Source organism: Ambystoma mexicanum, chromosome 7q, assembly GCF_040938575.1.
Source record: "Ambystoma mexicanum isolate Mex_15411 chromosome 7q, UKY_AmexF1_1, whole genome shotgun sequence".
Classification (NCBI taxonomy): Eukaryota; Metazoa; Chordata; class Amphibia; order Caudata; family Ambystomatidae; genus Ambystoma; species Ambystoma mexicanum.
This window is the reverse complement of record NC_090941.1, coordinates 939,718,307-939,737,457: the sequence shown is the minus strand read 5'-3', so window position 1 is coordinate 939,737,457 and position 19,151 is coordinate 939,718,307. Positions and strand designations below refer to the sequence as shown.

The 19,151-nt window shown below is 47.0% G+C and overlaps 1 protein-coding gene across 11 annotated transcripts in view; it reads right to left on the bottom strand.

Moving 5' to 3' along the window:
- The window catches only part of TENM4 (teneurin transmembrane protein 4), a 2,472,585-nt gene that overhangs the window by 388,706 nt on the left and 2,064,728 nt on the right, over nt 1-19,151 (bottom strand). The window lies entirely within an intron of this gene.

Genomic DNA, 19,151 nt, shown 5'->3' with positions numbered 1-19,151 from the left:
GAAGAGAAAAGGAGAAAGAGGCGGTCCTACTAGGCCTTGTGAGCATTCATAGCGTGCAACTGCAGGAAGAGAGAGAGACGAAGCAGGGTAAGTGCTATGAGTTCCATGGAGGGAACTGCTACGGAGTAAATTGCAAGCAGCTGTTAAAGGCCTGGCAGAGATCACATGTTAAGAGTGGTCACTTACCAATACAATAGGAACATTTGTGACAAGAATACATACACAAGTCCGCAATCCACCACCGTATGGCAACACTGATCTTGTGTGAAGTGAACCCCTCGTACACAATGCAGTTGTCGCGTTTCCTGGAGAGATGTTTGCAGGACACTGAAGGTGTTTGTTATAGGTATCGTTAAAAAAATATAACACACTCATTTCTATTTAGCAATTCGGGTCATTGACGCCCTGAGGAGGGCATCGGGAGAGGGTGGGAAAGCTCAGTGTAGCATCCAGGAGGAAGGGCGAAAAGATTGCTTCCCTGAGAACTCAAAATCGTGGGCCAAAAACTCCAGGACCTCGTGGCGTGGGTGGGCTTCTTTGAATGGGGGTAGCAGTGTTGTAGAAGTTCCATATTGATTGATTAAAATAAAAAAAGAAGTTCCATATTGACTGTTGGCGTATCCTCACTAGCTGGGATGGAAAGACCCCTCTAAAACTTGAGCCCAAACCTTCAGAAAGTAATACACAACAGCATGGGTGTGGGAGAATTTGCTTGGATCCCAGTGGAGAGGCGCGGGCTGGAGAGTGAGTGGGAGGCTTACATAAGGGGTCAGGAGTCTCTCAACTCTACAGGACTCGGACACTGAAATCCATACAAATGAACATTTTCTCCATTAGGCTCGTGAATGCATATTTCTTTTAGGTGGCCTGTGAGAGGTGGAAAATGTGGTTATAAACTCCCAGAACAGTGCTGCCCCAAGCACAGCCACCCTCATACTCTTGTATGTGGATATGGGGGAGCACATGCAGAAAAAGGCTCAGTGCATGTCTTCCCTGGCTCCGCGTGTCCCGCCTCATTTCGGGAGCTGGCTGGGGTGTGTCGGCATGCACATGGGTGTATTGATAGCATACAGACACATGGCAAAAGCATAGGCATACCCGACAATCATGACACCTCTACTCGCAGCTGGACCGTCATGAGTATGGGATATTCCAGGGGGCATCCTGTTCACCCTCAAACCTGGAGAGGGCTCCCAGAAAAAATATTTGAAAGTCCACATTTTGCCTCAAACGTCTCTCCTGGGGGATTGGTCTAGAGATGGGGAGGGTGTGGCTGAGCACAGGAGCAGGTGTAGAGGGGAAAGGAGGGCTTTTCACTTTGTTGTCTCTCTCTCTCTGTGGCCTGATTCAGGGTGGTGAGAAAACGGAAATTGACACAGTCTTGCAGACATCCCGGGAAGGGCCCCCTGTGGCGGGGCCCATGTCATCTGGAGCCTGGGACTGGTAAGAGGGCAAAGTCACTCTGAATCGGATCCCAAATCCTTCTGAGAGCCTGTGCAGGTCACAGCAGATTTAAGTACAATTAAAGCGCCCTCACATATCCAAGCGTAATCATGGACTGGATGAGGACTCTTGTTATTTTGAGCTCTATTAGTCTCTAGTAAACCGTGCCTTCTTGTTTCAAGGCTTTGAACGACTCCCCTATGGCAGGGTCCGGAAGCCCGAGGCTCTCCAGATACTTTGGGTTACGACTCCCATGATCCCTCGCCATTCACTATGCTGTATGGGGATGATGGGAGCTGTAGTCCGAAACATCTGGAGCACCAAAGGTTGCCCCAATGTCCTCCAAGATACCAACTACTAGGGATCTTGAACCCAAAGCTGCAGGCTGAGACCGCTGCACAAACTGCAGCAAGACCCATTCCATACAAAGCTGTCACATTTGGCAACATTACACGGAGGGCTTACAAGCGCCCCCACCCCCTGGGATTTCATCAGAATCAGTCTTTCCAACCCCATATTTCAAAAATGTACGGTGATGTTTCCATAATTTCCAATTAAAAATGATGCGCGTTCATGCTCCCAGGAGCGGAGAGACAATTTGCAATACAGATGAAGACGTCGACAGCAGCATGCGAGACCCCCGAAGAGCGCCCAGCAACCAGGAGTGCAAAGCGGGCTGCAGGAAAGCCGGACACAGCACACCACCGATTCTTCATTTGGTGCTGTACTACCCCTGAGCGGGGAAGGAGGCGAGCTGGGCAGAGTGCCAGGTGCATCTCCTGAACAGGGCTCTAAGTGAACCCCCCCCCCGTTCCCCTCTGCGTCTGCCGCAGCCCTGCCCAATTAACAGTTTCATTAAACGCTCCCATTTTGGAGACGACGCTCTTCCGAATGAAACGCTTGCTGTATTTATTAGTATTCCCCCCACTGGGGCCTCTGCTAGCAGTGTACCGGCATTTTCTTGAAATGTGTAAAATGAAGTCACGTTTTAATCAGACTGCGGTGCCTGCTCCCCAAAATGCAATCAATGCAAATCGCTTTCTGAGAGACCAAAAACATAAGTTGAGGTGCAAATAACAAAGAATGAAGGTCTAATTAATCAAATAAGAGTAGCAGGCAGCTAACACCCTGATTCACAGAGCGGTACAAAGTTGTTTTGTATTCCAAAGTGACTTTGCACTGACTTTGCAGTGGTGCAAAGTCACTTTGCATAGCAAAAATACACTTTGCACTGCTCTGTGAATCAGGGTGTTTGTTGCAGTGCAAAGTCAATTTGCACCGTGCCAAAAAATCCATGAATCAGGCCCTTAGCCTCAAGTGCAAACTTATTTTGGTTTAAGAATTGTCAAAAATGAAACGAGCAAATTTCTTGGCTTGTAATCCTTTCTTTGCTCCCAAGTTCGGGTCCGCCCATTTCCCGTGAAGGCTTTCCCCTTCACAACCTCTCATAAACAAAAGGAGCACATTTGCAGTTCCCGCAGGTTTTCTACACTCCAGGAATGGCTCCCACTGCTGCCAGGGCTTGTGAACTTTGACCCTGTCAGGCCACCGTGCGCATGTTGGAGCATGTTGGAGCGTGGTGGCGCATCATAGGCTGCTGCTGATAACATGCAAGGCAGCTGTGTGCAGGGGAGCAACAAAACCCGAATTTCAGGGGTGGGGGTAACTGGCGATGGGCGGGGGTCACTCCAGAAACTGGGTGGGTCAAACGTGGGGGCTCCGCCCCCTCTATTCAATCCCAAGGGTTGTCCTGCGTGGGGCCCCAAGAAAGCACAATATGCCAGTGAGAATAACCAAGTGATTGGATTTAAAGATAACATACACATTTAGTTGTTTATAGAATGTATTATATCTAAAGCCCAGCTATCTGATCAGGCATCATGGTTCAAACAAAAGCGAGCACCAGGAGACCAGATTGTAGTACAGTGTGCAACCAACCTTCCCTCTCCCACCCACGCCCACACCCTCCCCATTCCTTCCCTCTACCCGCCAAACTCGGCTCTTCTGCCCAGCATTACACATAAGCGTGCGCACGCACGCACGCACGCACACACGCACGCACGCACACATGCACACACACACACACACACACACCATTCATTCTCACCCCATTCACCCTTCGCATGCACACCCAGTTCCTCAGTCTTCATGCACTCTTTACATATTGAGCTAACATACAACAATGCTTTTCTTCCCTCTCTGCTTAAAAAAAGCAAGTGCGCACATCGGCCCACTCCCCTCGGATGTGAAGGAGCACATAGCTTGTTATATATTGGCTCGCATCCGTGGGGAGGGGGCTGGTGTGTGCATTTGATTTTTATTAGGCAGAGGGGTGAGGGGAGCCTTTCTTGAAAATAACAGCTTTATAGTTTTGATGCGTTTGTGCAAATACATTTTTCTGCACAAACACAGTGAAACTTCAACACCACTAGTTTCAGGAAAGACTGCTCTCCCCTCTCTGCATGTAACAATGTTATGTGTTCTTTCACATCCAAGAGGTGGGGGCTGATGTGTGCACTTACTTTTTGTTAAGCAGAGAGGTGGGGGAAGCCTTTAACACCGCAAGTCTCAGGAAAGGCTTCCCTCCCCTCTGTTCATAATAAAAAGTGGAAGCCCCGCCCCTCAACTCACATTGCAGGTGGGGGACTAGAGCCCGAATAGCTCAAAGGTGCTGCGCCACTGGCTGTGTGCATGCTAGTTGCTGCAAGCTTAAGAGGCTTCAGAAAGCATGGCAGGTTGCTGCAAGCTTGAGAGGTTTCAGAAAGCATGGCAGTCTGCTGCGAGCTTGCTGAGAATTTGTGACAGAGCCAGGTGGTTCCATGTCATTAGCATGCAGCTTTCAGCATGTCGGCACCTGTGTTGCCCTTTCGAAACCAAATGTTCCCTAGAAACAAGCCCATGTTTTGTACCTGTTTCTAGGGGGCATTGTGCTTTTCTTTTGGCCAGGGCTCTTGTTCCAAGTGACGGCCACCCCTTTCATCACACAAACTCATTGCTCAACCCACCTTACTCCATACTAACACCCATGTCTCCTGCTCCACCCTCTGCACACAAACCCCATAACCGCCCTTGACCACCATACTCCCTTCCTGCCCCATACCACATACACTACCTTCCCCTCACTCCGATGCAAGGTTCTTTAAGATTAACCCTAACCAAACACAACCATACCTCTTAAACCACAGCAACCCGCACGCACTTCACCACTCCGCAACAACATACACACCACACAGAACCCCACACAACAGCACACAATGGATTCAGACCGGATACCACACCAAAAAGGTCAGTGAACAGTGTTAACCGAACTGAAGTTGCCAACAGCACATCACAGCTCCCTTGCTCCCTCTCCAAACTTTATCCTACTAACGCGCCGTAACACTCCCCCCTTTCTTTCAGATTCGCCAGAGGACCACTAAGTGGTGATAGTGCGTGGTATAATTATCCTTTAACATTAACAATAAGCAAGTGCATTGCTGTGAACACCTGAACTGCACTTGCGCCGTGGAAAATGCATCAGGCAGCTCGGGATTTGGCAAGATGCTGTGAACGGTTCTGGCTTTTCACACCATATTTTTTTAATCGCACTTTTTTTTGATGCATACGTTTTCATGTTTTTTTACTGCAACATCCGAGGGTCGACCCCAGAACTCCCCTTACCCCAGCCGCCTTCCTTTTCCACACTCCATATTTCCTTTACTGCATTTTGCGGTAAAACAAAAAAAAACAGTACACAAAAAACAGCTGGGAAAAAACTGCCACAATGAAAAGACTGGATACCGCCGTAAACATTGCACGCGTTCATGGACGTGACACCAAGCACGGTGCTTTGATGAGGAGGAAGCCACGTGTGAGAAGGGCAAGTGCCACAAGCGTGGCAAGCGGGGGAGAAAGTGTCACCTTTTCGTTTGTGTGGCCATTGTTTTGTGGCGATGGCAGTCAGATGCCAAGCTGTCAGTGGGTTAGGCTGCTGTGTGCTTGCTGGGTCCTCTGAGCGTGGCAGGCTGAGGGAAGGCTACCAAGCTTCTATAAGTGTGGCAGGCGGCTGGGGGCTCTGCAGGGTGGGGGGGGGGGTGGATATGGGTCAGATTGCTACCAGCATGGCAGGTGCTAAGGGAAGTGTTCTGGCAGGTTCCAAAAGGCAGACCGGTTTTCACTTTTGTAGGGCAGTAAACAAAGTTTAGGAGGGCAAAGAGCTACTTGGCAGGTTTATAAGGCAGACCCCTGCTGAGAGCGTGGCAAGTGCTATGACCAGGGGTGGACTGGGAACCAAAAGAGGCCATGGAAATAATGACCAACCACACATGACCCATTTTCAGCAAGACCAACCCTTTTCTTATGAGAAAACGTGGAAATGGAATAGGATACCACACAAAACAGGCCCAGGGTGCAGAAGCCTACCAGGAAATCTCCAGAGTACCCAATAGGCCAGTCCTCCCCTGGCTATGACTCCTCAAGTTTCTGCGAGGTTGGAAAATGCTGCAAACATGGCAGGCTGCGGCCAACTGGTCAGAGTTCTGTGAGCAAGGAAGGCTTGCCCTCGTTTGGAATGGCCAATGCCAGATGAAGACTCTCTGGGGCCTGTACACTCCAAGGTTTTGGGGTCCCTTCCTCAATGTTTTCAAGGCTAAAAAAGGAGCAGCACTCCAGCAAAAAAATGTCTTATCGGAGCCACGCTCTGTCCTTCAGACCCCGGTGGTCCCAGACACGACTCTCGCAGGTCCTATGCCTCACCGAGCTGATCGTTTTCCAGGGACGTCATTTCACCAAGAGGCCAGAGGTAGCGGAAGTGACATCACACGGCCCTTGACCTCTGATGACATCACAGGAAGTGATGTCATCTGACCTCACCCCGGAGTGACATCACAGGAAGCGATGGAACACAACCTTTCACTCCTTGACAAAACAGGAAGTGGGATCACATAGCATTGTTTCTAAGTACACTATGAAAAATATGGTTACGGTATCACTGTAAAGTGATATACATTGCATAGAAGAATGGATCACCATATATATCATTAATATCAGTGCATATAGGCCCATATTACCAAATTACTGCGAATGCCATGAGATGTGTAAGGCCAAATGATAATGATGTGTTATTATATTGCACTTACACTTAAGTGCTTCATATAGAATAAATATACATACAATATCACCCAACCTGTGTTGGTACTCATTTATCAACCTCAGCAGGATGAGATGAAAGGCTGAGTTGACCTTGCCGGGAGTTGAATCTGCAACCTGCAGATCACACACACATTGCAGTAGCGAGCACTGTACCCACTGAGATATCTTACCGGCTATAGCTACCAGAAAAAAACAGCCACCCCAGAAACAAAGAGCCACATGCTGCTAGCCACAGCCCAGGAGCCTCAATTTAAAAAAGAAAAAAAACATTTTCTTTTTAGGAGTAGCAAGGGAGACCACAGGGGTAGCAAGGGAGACACCAGGGGTTGCAGTTTTGACCCCTGATGACCCGCAAATGACATCCCTGAATGTGGGTTTTGAGTTCTAGAATCACAAAATAAAACGATGTGTGTTTACAAACTCACACTACTTAGGCAGTGTTGTGGCTGAGCAGGCTTGCAGTTTGACATGGACATCAAAGGCACGTGTTCCTATAGCGCTTCATGACAGATTCATCCCTCTTCTAATTGCTGTAATAATAACAGTTGATTGTACCCAGTCATTGGTACTCTGTTTATTGTCCTCACGTGGAAGATTACGTGAGCGACTCTCCATCTTTTTGTGCCACCGTAGCCTCCCTTAGAGGATTCTGCCAGCTTTCAGGTCCTTTCGATTGGAAGTCGTCTCCTCAAAGGCCATCTGCTAAGTAGGCCCTTCTCTAGTTTGCCATTAACTCGGGGCTGCTTTCACTGCAACTCTCACCCCTCGCGGTCCCAACGAAGAGTCACACTCAGCACAAAAATGACAGGGAACAAAAAGAAAAAAGGAGAGACAAGGTGACAGCAGCAGCTCCCAAGGTCACCGCAGGACACGCCCCCGGGCGCTGCTCCAGAGCGAGTTTTCACAGGGGTCTTGATAGATCATCGGCAGGAGACAGCGCAGGCCCGGCCATGCAGAAGAGTCCCCCGGAAACGGCCACGCTCAGCAGAAAACATGGCGGCCCCTTTTCATTCCAGCTTCTTGGCATCCTCGGGCTGCCAGGGGAAGAGTCATAAATAACCCAGGAGATCAATAGGGCGCAGGGAAATTAACGGGCAGAGGGAGCGGCTCGGGCCGCAAGCATTCACCGTTCGGGAGGGACCCTTTCACACGCCCCTGAATGGCTAGTGGGGCGCGCCAAGCACTGCACTGCTGAGTCATGTCTCAAATCCAAAAGGGAAGGACCCAAACGCAAGGGAGCAATGGCTGGGTTGCAGAGATGGGAGAGGCAAGTTTTGCCACAGCAGATTTCGTCGAATTCGATTTCACTGAATTTATTTTAACGCATTTTGCAACACATATATGTGGGGGTAGGTTTAGATGAATACATAATGTAGTGGGTTATACAGGGGACTGCTCGGGGGTCTCTCACCGCATAGAATTGCGGCAAAATCTACCACAACAAAAACAATTAGATGAAATCGCATTTGATAAAACCTTTTCGACTAAATCACAGAACCGGAGAGATCAGCGTGGCACGAGCGGGTGCGCCGATGACTTGGCTTGTGCAGAAGTGAAGCCCACTGGCCTTTGGTTGCCATCACTGGGCAAAGGCCAGGCAGTGTACTAAGCCACCCACCTGCTTGGCAGACAAAGCTCATCAGCAGGGCTAGAACTTGTTGATTGGGCGATGGGGGAGAGGATGGGAGGCACGGACAGTGAGATCGCGTGCACGAGCAAACAGCCAGCACGTGGCTCTTTTTGGAAAGAAGTTGTCTACATTTAGACGCCATACCATACATGTCTTAGATGTGGGAAGGAGAACAAGGTGCATGAGAGAAGGCTAGCGAGAGAGTCTGCTTCTACTTCACAGAGGTAAGGAGTAGGAACGTATTATTATTATTATGATGGTATTTAACGAGCGCAGACCTAGCTCCGGGAAGCAACAGAGCGCGTTACAAGTCATAGGAGGAAGTACAGCGCAACAAAAGCAGATCACAAGAGTCCAGTAGAAGGGACAGCGGAGGTGGGAGGCCGAGTGCTTTGGCCCATGGACATGGTGATGCAGCAGCAAGGAGTGCTGAAGCGCCGGGACAGGCCTTCAGATCTGTGTCTAGTGGCTGGAACATGCGGCCACAGCGGCACGGATGTCTTGCACCATGCACAGCGCCTTCCGCGCGGCCTGCAGCAGGTGGGACGCCGACATCTGGGACAAGCTGTGTTCACCGACTACAGTCAGGAATGGAGAGCTGTTATGACGCGCACTTATTTATCTCCGAAATGAGCGGTCCAAGTAGGTACTACCACCTTCCGTGTCCACTCAATCCTCATGCCCAGAGCAGCCGGCTGCTACAAAAGAGATCTGCTGCATGCCAGCCTTCACCCGTGCCGTCATAGCTCTGCGCAACGAGGCACAAGTGATGAAGGTAACTCTGTTTTGAGAGAAGAACCTAAATGGGAATGTCTACCTCTGAGATCACGGTTACATGGTGTGGCTCGCCTGGTAGCGGTGAAACGGAATTCCGATCGCATCTCACCGGTCCTCGCCGGATTACACAGGCTTCCTTTGGAAGCGAGGATATGTTTTAAACTGGGCGGCATAGCATACAGGGCAGTTGTTCTATGTCAACCTTTAGCAGGTACATGCAAAATAGCTGGGAAATCTCACTTTAGGGGGAGCTAATCAGGTCTTCGGCTTGAAATCCCCAAGTCTCTAAATCAAACACACCCAACCAAGCCTCCTTACCTGTTGTCCCAGGATTCCGGAACTCTGTTACCAGGGATACTCGGTTAGCCCCCTCCTTACTGATTTTTCATTAAATAAAATCAATTTTATTGAGTGTTCTTAAGTTTCTGTTCAGCTGTTAGATTTGCTGACTTCTGGGTGTTGATCCAATTCTATCGACCTGCGCTCCGATGCCCTTAGGCAATAATTGCACATTGTAAAATCTTGCAAAAAAGAAAAAAATCTTGTAAACATTGTACATGGTGATAATTACGCCTATTACTAAAGGCAATTCCGTTCTTGAAATGCGCTTTAGAAACAGCCACAGATACTAATATTTCTATATTTCTATTCCTGGAGGAGAATTTGTCTTTCTTAAAACAAGACCGCTGTTCTTGATTCCCTCCGCAGCATGGACCCCGTTGCTAAGAGCTTCCTATTTCACTATTAAAGTCAATTCAATGATCTTCCCCCGGCACCGCTAAATGGCATTTTAATTTGTGTATATATGATTAGGACTCACATTCTCCCACTGGGGCATTCATTTCAATTTCAGAAATGAGGACAGACAGCCTTAATGGAGACCTCCCACCCGTCGCTGTCAGCGACTGCCTTGTGGGGGTGCTTCTGGAGTGGAGGATGGATTTGTGGTGGGGTGCCGATCATACGCAGGAGGATGCAACTCGTGATAGTAGCTCATCCCCTAACAACTGTCGGACGCCTCGCGGCCAACTCTGGGAGCCACAGGAGGAGGCGTCATGGGAGTTGTGAGGTTACCGAAATTTGCCACTAAGTTTAGAGAATTGAATTTTTGGTCTTGGTGAAGATCCTTGGAGGAGTCAGGCTGAATCTAATTTAACGTCAAAAGGTGCAAAGTTTGTTTCCAACGACATCTTAAAGTTCGGGGTTCAAACCTCTGCACAGATCTCTGCATCAGTAACTTGACTCGCTGAGCTAGCCTACAGGCTATTTAATTTTTCCATGGGCGAAGGAATCGGCATGCCCGCAAGTCTTCCTATGCAGTGACTCTATAGCGCACAACCTTGGAAAGTATTGCCATGGAGGGGTGCCCCATTTCTGTTGAAGGGATGAACAGAAACAAGGACTTTGCAGAAGTATAAAAACAGGAGCAATGCATGGGTCAGTCCGACCCACTGTTTGACATACCTATGTTATGTGCTCGATATACAGTGCCACGTTTGCCGTTTGTACGGCGTCTTGGCACCCACAGCTGTCTGTGTAGTGTACATAAATGCCTTCCATGACAGATTAACAAATACTATGTTTGGTATCCCTAGGGAAGAATTGCCGCTGGAGGTGGGAGATTGAGCGACCATTCTCAGCACCCTACACTCTGCTGTTGGTGTGGCTGTGGTGGTAGGCCATGGCGCTGATGTTCGATGGACTTGGCGTTTGTCTGGATGATCTGGATTTAACATGAGGACGTCATTTGGGGCTAGACAGGGGTTGCAAGTGCAACCCCTGTGGTCTCCCTTGCTCCCCCTACAAAAACTAAAACTAAAAACTAAACTTTTTTTTTTTAAATGGAAGCTACTGGCCAGCCCCATGTGGCTCTTTGCTTCTGGAGTGGCTGCCTTTCTTGTTCAGGCCTCTTTACAAAAAACAGGGGGGTTCACAATTGTAACACTTTGAGCAGTGACCCTAAATAAGAAAGAATAGGAATAACAAATAATTTATCTTTCTGGAATTATATACAATAATTGCTAGACTCACTAAATGTTTACTTCAGGCACACTTCAGGGGGTGAGTCACAGATTTAGTCTGTTCTTAAACACCTTAGATTCACAATGCAGACAAAACGTCAAAAAGCATTTAGAGTAGAATAAGCATCCATTTCGGACTATGTATTTTACTTTTCGCAAGCTGCAGTTACAGCATGTTTTTTTTCGGCCATTGTCTCGGTTATGATCATCACAAGACATTCCATCTCGGTGTCCTTGGTCACTTGGCAAAATCCTTGTGCTTAAAAGCTTGTGTACAGTGTAGAAATGTTTGGCCATAGCACACAAAAAGGTGGCCCTTGAGTTCATTGGGCCACAATTAATGCTTTGTTGTAATGTGTCTATCTTTCCTATCTCCATGGCAAGCAGTTCAAGATGTTTGTTTGCATGTATGAGGTAATGAGTGCCCAGAGTACGCGACGCCATCCGAGTGCGCTGCTTTCCCTGTGATACTCTAAAGTCTTTAATACTCTGTTATGAACCCTCCTAATGGTATGTATTTTGCCAGCCTCTGAAGCCTGAAAAATAGATCCACGCAGGCTTCACATGTAGCCAACTTTGCACCAGATCTGCAGATGAACTGGCCTGCTGTTCAATCTCAGGTACCACTTTAATGGTATCCACTACAGAGTGTAATTTGCTTTCTGACTTTGAGAACATTCGGACATGTAATTGCTAATTTTTATTGTAGCCGGTAAGATAGCTATAGCCGGTGAGATAGCTCAGTGGGTTGAGCACTTGTTGCTGCGATGTGTGTGTGATCTGCAGGTTGCAGGTTCGAATCCCAGCAAGGCCTACTCAGCCTTTCATCCTTCCGAGGTAAATTAATCAGTACCAGCACAGGCTGGGTGTTATTGTATGTATATTTGTTAAGTGTAGGTGCTATATAATAACACATCCTTATCATTTGGCCTTGGACGTATGCCTGCCTTCACAGTAATGTGGTAATATGGGCTTATGCATACTAATCTTAATGATGCATATGGTGAGCCATTCTTGTATGAAATGTATATCACATTACAGTGATATCGCTTAACCATTTGTTTCGTAGTGTACTGAGGAACAATGCTATGTGATTATTATTATTATTATTATTAATAGCATTTTTAAAGCGCTCACACAGCCCGAGGGCATCGAGGCGCTGTTACAGGAATAGTTTTTCGTTTTTCAGTTGCGTTTTTTTTTGTGTCTTAGTTGCATATTTATAACGCGCTTAAATAACCAGAGGTTTTTAAGCGCGGGCCGGGGATCGAACTTGCGTTGCTTTGTGTCGTCTTGCTTCCAAGGCGAGCATGTTGCCGCTGAGCTGTGTGCCCCTTCCTGTTCTGTCAAGGGGTTAAAGGTCGTGTTCCATCGCTTCCTGTGATGACACTTCAGGGGGAGGTCAAATGACATCACGTCCTGTGATATCATCAGAGGTCAAGGGACGTGTGATGTCACTTCCACTACCCCAGGCATTTTGGTGAAACGACCTCCCTGCTGATGTAGAGCTTCAAGTCTTAAAGCTCTCTGTAAAGAGCAATGTGTTTGTAAAGGTGAATCGGATATGTTACTTTTTCAAACATACACAAAAGAACTCAAGGAAGATACTCTAACATCTGTGATGGTTTCATTTAAAAAATATTTTTATTATTATTTTGGGGGGGATTGGTTGGGTGCCACATTACACCAAAAATACCTATTTTTAGGGTGATAATGTTGGCAGATCCTTCCAGACGGTCCATTTCCTGCCAGCCTTTGACACACGTTTGTATTTAGTCTTTCTGTATTTATTGAAGAACAGGGTGTCATTGGGCACAGAATTGACGTACACAGGATATAATAACAGGCAGTCCAAGCTAGGTTCCTTTACATGCATGCATTGTTGCACTGCATGTCCTATACCATGTGGTGGAAGGCTAAGAGTAGGAACCAATACGCGGGACAGGGACTTGAGGAAACAACAATATCTTGTAACATAAACGGCCTAAGGTCAGTATTTGCACATTGATGGAGACTTCCTGCGGGCAGAATGCAGGAGGGGTGGGTCAGCAGTTGGTGTGTTTAGGGGGTGGGAGGGATTTCAGGGTTTCTTCTATCTCCAGCAGGTGGAGTTTGTGCAATGTTTTGTAGAGTTCAGAGGAAGAGATTGCTTTGCTGTCTGGTTGCGTGCATTTGAGTGGAGTGGGTCAAGTAGGAAAAGGAATAAAAAAAACGGGAGGGGGCAGAGGGAGTGTGAGACTGATTGGTTGTGCAGAGATGAGGAGCAAAGAGAGAGAGAGAGTGCAGTGAGATGCAGTCAGGGAGGTACCAGGGAATAAGACCCTGGAGGGATTTATAGACGAGTGGCAGGAATTTAAAGAGAGCAACTTCGCAGAGAGAGCCATGCAGCGTGGTGACGGTACATAGAGGCGGTGGAGATTATGCATAGGTTGAAATGGGTGCATATTGCAAATGTGAACATCGTGTTGAGTGGAGGTGTCGTCCCAGAAGCAGGTGTCATGCAGTATTCTAGTTTACGGAGCGAAAGAGTAGTGATTAGGGTATTTGTAGATAGTGCGTGAGGTGTGGAGGGATTTTTCTAATGTTTAGGAGGTTGAGTTTGGCTGTGGTGGAAGCGGCCATGATGAAATGGAAGAGTTTCAGGTCGCTTTCAAAGAGAACCGCAAAGTTTTGAGCCATGAGTGAGAAGGTGAGGGGGCTGGAGAGGGGGAGTGAGGTTGATTTGTAAGCAAGAGGAAAGAGAACGTCTGTCTTTTAGGAATTGAGCATGAGACTGTGTAGAGACATCAAGCGGTGGAGGGTGGTTAGGCAGAGGGTTATGTACTTAGAGATTGTTGGGGTAAAGGAGGGGAGCAAAGAGGCGATAGTTAAGGTCAAAGGAGGAAATAACTTTGCTGAGGAACGAGTTGCATAGGAAGAAGAGAAGAGGGCATACAACTCATCCCTGTGGAACGCTTTCTGGGAGGGGCAATGGACAGGAGGTGTGGGGGTCCCGTGAGATGGAGAAGGACCCAGCACAGTAACCCTGTTTGGTGTCTGACTTTAATTTAGATGTGTCTGTTCCAATGTTGCCATGTTCTAATGTTTTTGCCCCCAGCCTCATTAGATACATGACAACTTGGCACACACCATTAACCGATTTGTCTCTGTTTTTGGCTAATGCAATTGTATTGATTTGATCAACCTCGGAATGATCAACATGTGATATGTTCACTCGGGGCTTCAGTTTTCTGACCTTCGTGATTGATGAACTATCTTAGTAAACAGAAATCAATACAGTTTTTTACCACTTTTTCTGACTGTCTTTTCCATATATCCACCAACTTCATATGAAAACATTTTTTAATGTTGTTTCATAGCCCAACATTAGCACAATCTCGTACTGTGACTGGCCTTTGGAATGTTTGCACTCTGTATCGCCAATTCATGTTGTAACCCGGAAGCCTCATCACAGCCCCATCACCGCCCTGCCTTGCAATGTGCCCTCATGGGATGCTTGGCTGGATTGCTAATTTTGGACCAGGCGTCGTCAACCTGCAGGTTGCCAGATCATTTGTACTATAGCACCCATGATCCCTCACCACTGACTATGCTGGCTGAGGCTGATGGGGGTTGTAGTCTGAAACCATCTGTAATGGTAAAGGTTATAGAGACACTTCCTAGTGCATCTCAGTCTCTGTATATCTTGATCCTCCCGGAGACAAGTCCCTCAGGACTGGACACTATGTGGCAGTCTAACTGCACCAATAATATGCCCGAGGGCACGCAAGCTCCAACATGGCCTTTTTTCCCCATTTTATTTTTCTTTTGTTGCTTATAGCGTGAACCTAGCTCAAGAGTGGCAGAGTGCTTTACGGTTGTGCCAGAATTGGGCTTGGCATTTTATACAGTAATGCAGTACTGTTGGGGGAGGGAGAGAGGGATTCTAAATCATGCAAACACAAACCACTACCATAAGGAAACGCATGCTCAGCACCAGTGGGACCCCAGGCCTTTGTTACCAGCAGCAGGAGGTGTTCCTTTGGGCCCCAAAAAATCAAATCTCCCCCCAATGAAATGGCGGCAGATGAGGACCAAGATAACACTGTGCCTGTGTTGGCAAACAATCCTTGCACCAGCACTGCTTGGGCCCTGCATCCTGCTCCTGTATTGCTGTGCTCCGATTGGCTGCCGCTGGACCCAGCTTGTATTGCAGGAGACAAAACCCATGGCACCAGTCTTCTAATAGGCTCTGAAGGCTATCAAGCCCAAATGCCCCCCCCCCCCGAATGTCAGGTTCTTGTTAATGTGCTAGGAGCACAGCAGGGAATAGCACTAAACCCGTCCTTAACACAAACACAGCCAGGAACCCATTTGGGACATGGTTCTCAATGTAGTCCTATCTTTCGGACAGCAATGACTTCTGATGAGCCCCAGGGACAGCCACTTGCCGATGGCTTAAGGCCCAGTGATTGCTGTGTACCTTCTAAGGCAGTGGTCTGCAACCTGCAACTCTCCAAATGTTTTGGACTAGAACTCCCTTGATCCCTCACCATCGACTGTGGAGGGTTGGGATGCCGGAAGTCAAAGGTTGCAGTCTCAAGTTCTAAGAGCAGCCCATGGCATCTGGATAGCGGGTGCATTCAGTTGAGAATCATCTGAAAACAAATGCACCACTCTTAGTCGAATGCATAGCCTGCCGATTCTATGTCGCTGCGTCTTACCCCGGGACAGTTACATTCCACGCTTATTTGCCTGTGCTATGTCAAACTATGCATTGTCAAAGCATGTTTCGCTATGCTAGGAGGTTATGCTATCCCATGTAACATTTGTGATGTTTGTTATGCAGTGATTGCATAGCAGTTTCCTTGCACCGTCATTTGTTATGCAATGTTGGGCTATGACAAATCTGAAACTCGGCACTATGCAACACTGAACGCTCTGGGCTATGCATTGTCACAACATGTTTTGCAACGCTAGGAGGTTATGCTATCCCATGTAACATTGTGTGATGTTTGTTATGCAGTGATTGCATAGCAGTTTCCGTGCACCGTCATTTGTTATGCAATGTTGGGCTATGACAGATCTGAAACTCGGCACTATGCAACACTGAACGCACTGGACTATGCATTGTCACAACATGTTTTGCAACGCTAGGAGGTTATGCTATCCCATGTAACATTGTGTGATGTTTGTTATGCAGTGATTGCATAGCAGTTTCCGTGCACCGTCATTTGTTATGCAATGTTGGGCTATGACAGGTCTGAAACTCAGCACTATGCAACACTGCACGCTCTGCCCGCCGCGGTGCTACAAGGCTATGCAAAGGCAGGTGAGTGCTGTACAAAGGATGCATAACAGCAAGCTGCACATTTCTCTGCGTGGAGGCACTAGCCGCCCCCTGCCTCCATTCTTGCTTCTCATTGTGCTACTGGCATCTGATAGAGAAGGCTGTGGGGGTTTCAAGACTCTCCCATTGGACCACTTTTTCAAGGATTTTTTTAGTAAGTTGGAAAAGACGTCATACACAGCCTTTGTTGATATTGCCTTATAAACAGTGGTTGAAGTGTACGAAAAGAAGTAGTGGAGCTAGAATCCCTGCTGGCTGTCCACGCTCCCCACAAACTGCATCACCACGGCCCCTCTCACGCGCAATCCAACGTTCAGTGCAGTGCATTAAAGAAAAGTTTCAACTTCTTCCCACACTTTTATTTTAAAATTAAGCCATCCCGGAATGGTCTTTTTTTTTAAAAAAAGTATAGGAATTGTAAAATGTAATGAAAAAAGAAAAGTAAAGGAGCACCGCCCCCGCCCGCCACAAACACTGCTTATAAATGGTTTCATTATTTTATTCCATCTTCATGATTTTTGTACAACAAAAAAGTTTGATGTGTTGTTTTCTGAATGTGCTTGTGTTGTTTCTTTCCAAGTTCAGGGAAAGGTCATCCCAGTGTTTTAAAGGGGATAAGCATTCAAATCAAGTCGGTTAACAATGCACGATCCAATGCTTCGGATCTGGTGAAGGGAATGCATCACCCTTACGTCTTAGTTTTAAGAAATCATCCCAATGACAAGACTTCAATAGAATATGATTCAAAAAATCAAACTATGTACAGACACCTTTATTATACATTCCCTTGCCTACATCGGATTCTACACATGTTTGATAGTGACATCTACTGGGAAAGAGCAGTATTGTCACTCATCATCTTTTCCCTTTGCAGAAAAGCAGATGTACAGTCTCAGGAGGATAGCTCAGGGGCAACTTGCTCGCCTTGGAAGCAAGACGACACAGAGCAACACAGGTTCAATCCCTGGGTCAGCGCTTGGACACCTCTGGGTATTAAGCGCGTTATAAATAACCTATCATATCATATCATTTATAGAGCCCATCCCTTCACCTCCGTCATACAGGAAGAACAGCAAGAAAGCACCGCGTTCGACACCTGGTATTATGCCAGAACCACATTGAAGGTATGAGAGACATTATGTGCTCAGACAAACGTACCGAATGTACCCCTTAAACTGATGTGGTAGTCATGAGCCTGCAGACACCACTCACCATAGAAGACCTATAAGTGAAGTCTGACAGATGTGAAGTGACGTCATGAAGAAGAAAAGATACGTGGACGCACTGAAACCTATGTGTGAACATTTAAAGAATGAAGATGTGACTGAAGCAACAAAGTAAAAACATATGCGCATATGAAGACACCCATATGCACTGAGAAGATAAGCAACAAGAGATATAGTAGATGTACATACGCAGAAACGCAAGCTAGATAAGACATATAGAAGCTTGCTGAAAGTAACCGAGAAGTCTCGAGAAGGAAAACCAAGGCTGCAGAGCTGATAGGAGCTGGAATACAGATTTGTTCAGAGCAAAGGACAGTCATTTGGCTCAGAATCAAGGATGCCGCAACGAGAAGCAACTGTAAGGCACAAAAGGAGTCGAAGAGGATAAGCCATGTACGTCGGACGCATTTCTCTTAGATTAAGCAAAGGAGTAAACATTTGCGAGTGACATGTATTGTGCACTCGAACATTGGTGGACCATAAATTCTTGCAGAAGCCTATCTGCTGCTGTTATTACATTAATATCTGTATTTTATGTCGTTCGAGTTAGTACATGGCGTGCCTACCAGATAAGGGGCATCAAATGATGATACTAACACCAATATAGACTATAGATATTTATGTTCCCTTAACCAATCCCTCCACCCGATAGGTTTTTACTGTTTGCCACGTAGAATGATGTCATAGCTGATTTATATCGAGGTATAAAGCTTTTTGCGCAATTGAAATGCATGGAGAGTGTGTGAGCTACAATTTGTTTGTTCGCCAGGTCTCCCTTCTTTATTGAACTGATGATAAGGTAGAATTTTGCCACATTCTTTGAGTCCGTCTGGTTGCTTGGGCCAGAGATCATTTATAGTGGTAACCCCATTCAGCACTTGAATGCTCCAGGTGCTATTACACACTTTACCATGCTTGGAAATCAGGTTTGGGGCATCAGTTCTGCAAGAATTGGCTCGATTACCATTTTTGACGACTGCCGGGGCTGAGCCCTGAGTCATCTTGCCTCACTGCCTAAAACCAGAGACATTACGCAGCGCTTGGCCAGATGGTAGTGCCCCATTTCCTTTTAGTTTTGACTGTTAGGTGGCACGAATGTGCCACCTATAAGCCAAAACTATTGCATTGGAGTTCTGTTAGGAGGGAGATGGCAGGTGACTAGGGACACACAGCTTGTGATTGTTTTTTGGAATTTTACCCACCCATTGACTTCCATGGCAATGCTAATCCCCATGGCCATTCCAACACACTACTGGACCTTCCGTGCCCAAGACATCCTCCTGTGATCTCTTTAAAATAGCCCCATCAAGCAGTAAAATTATACTTTGACCAGCCAGTTTTATTTCTAAGCAGTCTCGTGTGAGTAAACGGATAATTGCAGTTGTAAATGTGCTACTGGTGTAATAAAAATGTCTTAACCAACTGTGACTTTAGCCACTTGATTCATATGTGTTCCTTGCACTGAGGTCCTGTTAAAAACAAGCATTGACAAATCTAACACTTTTGGCTTTTGTGTAGGCATGAAACAGGAATTTCCAAGGCACTGCTATAAAATGTCCAGGGAATAGCACCATTAGCCAGCTGTTGCCCTCTTT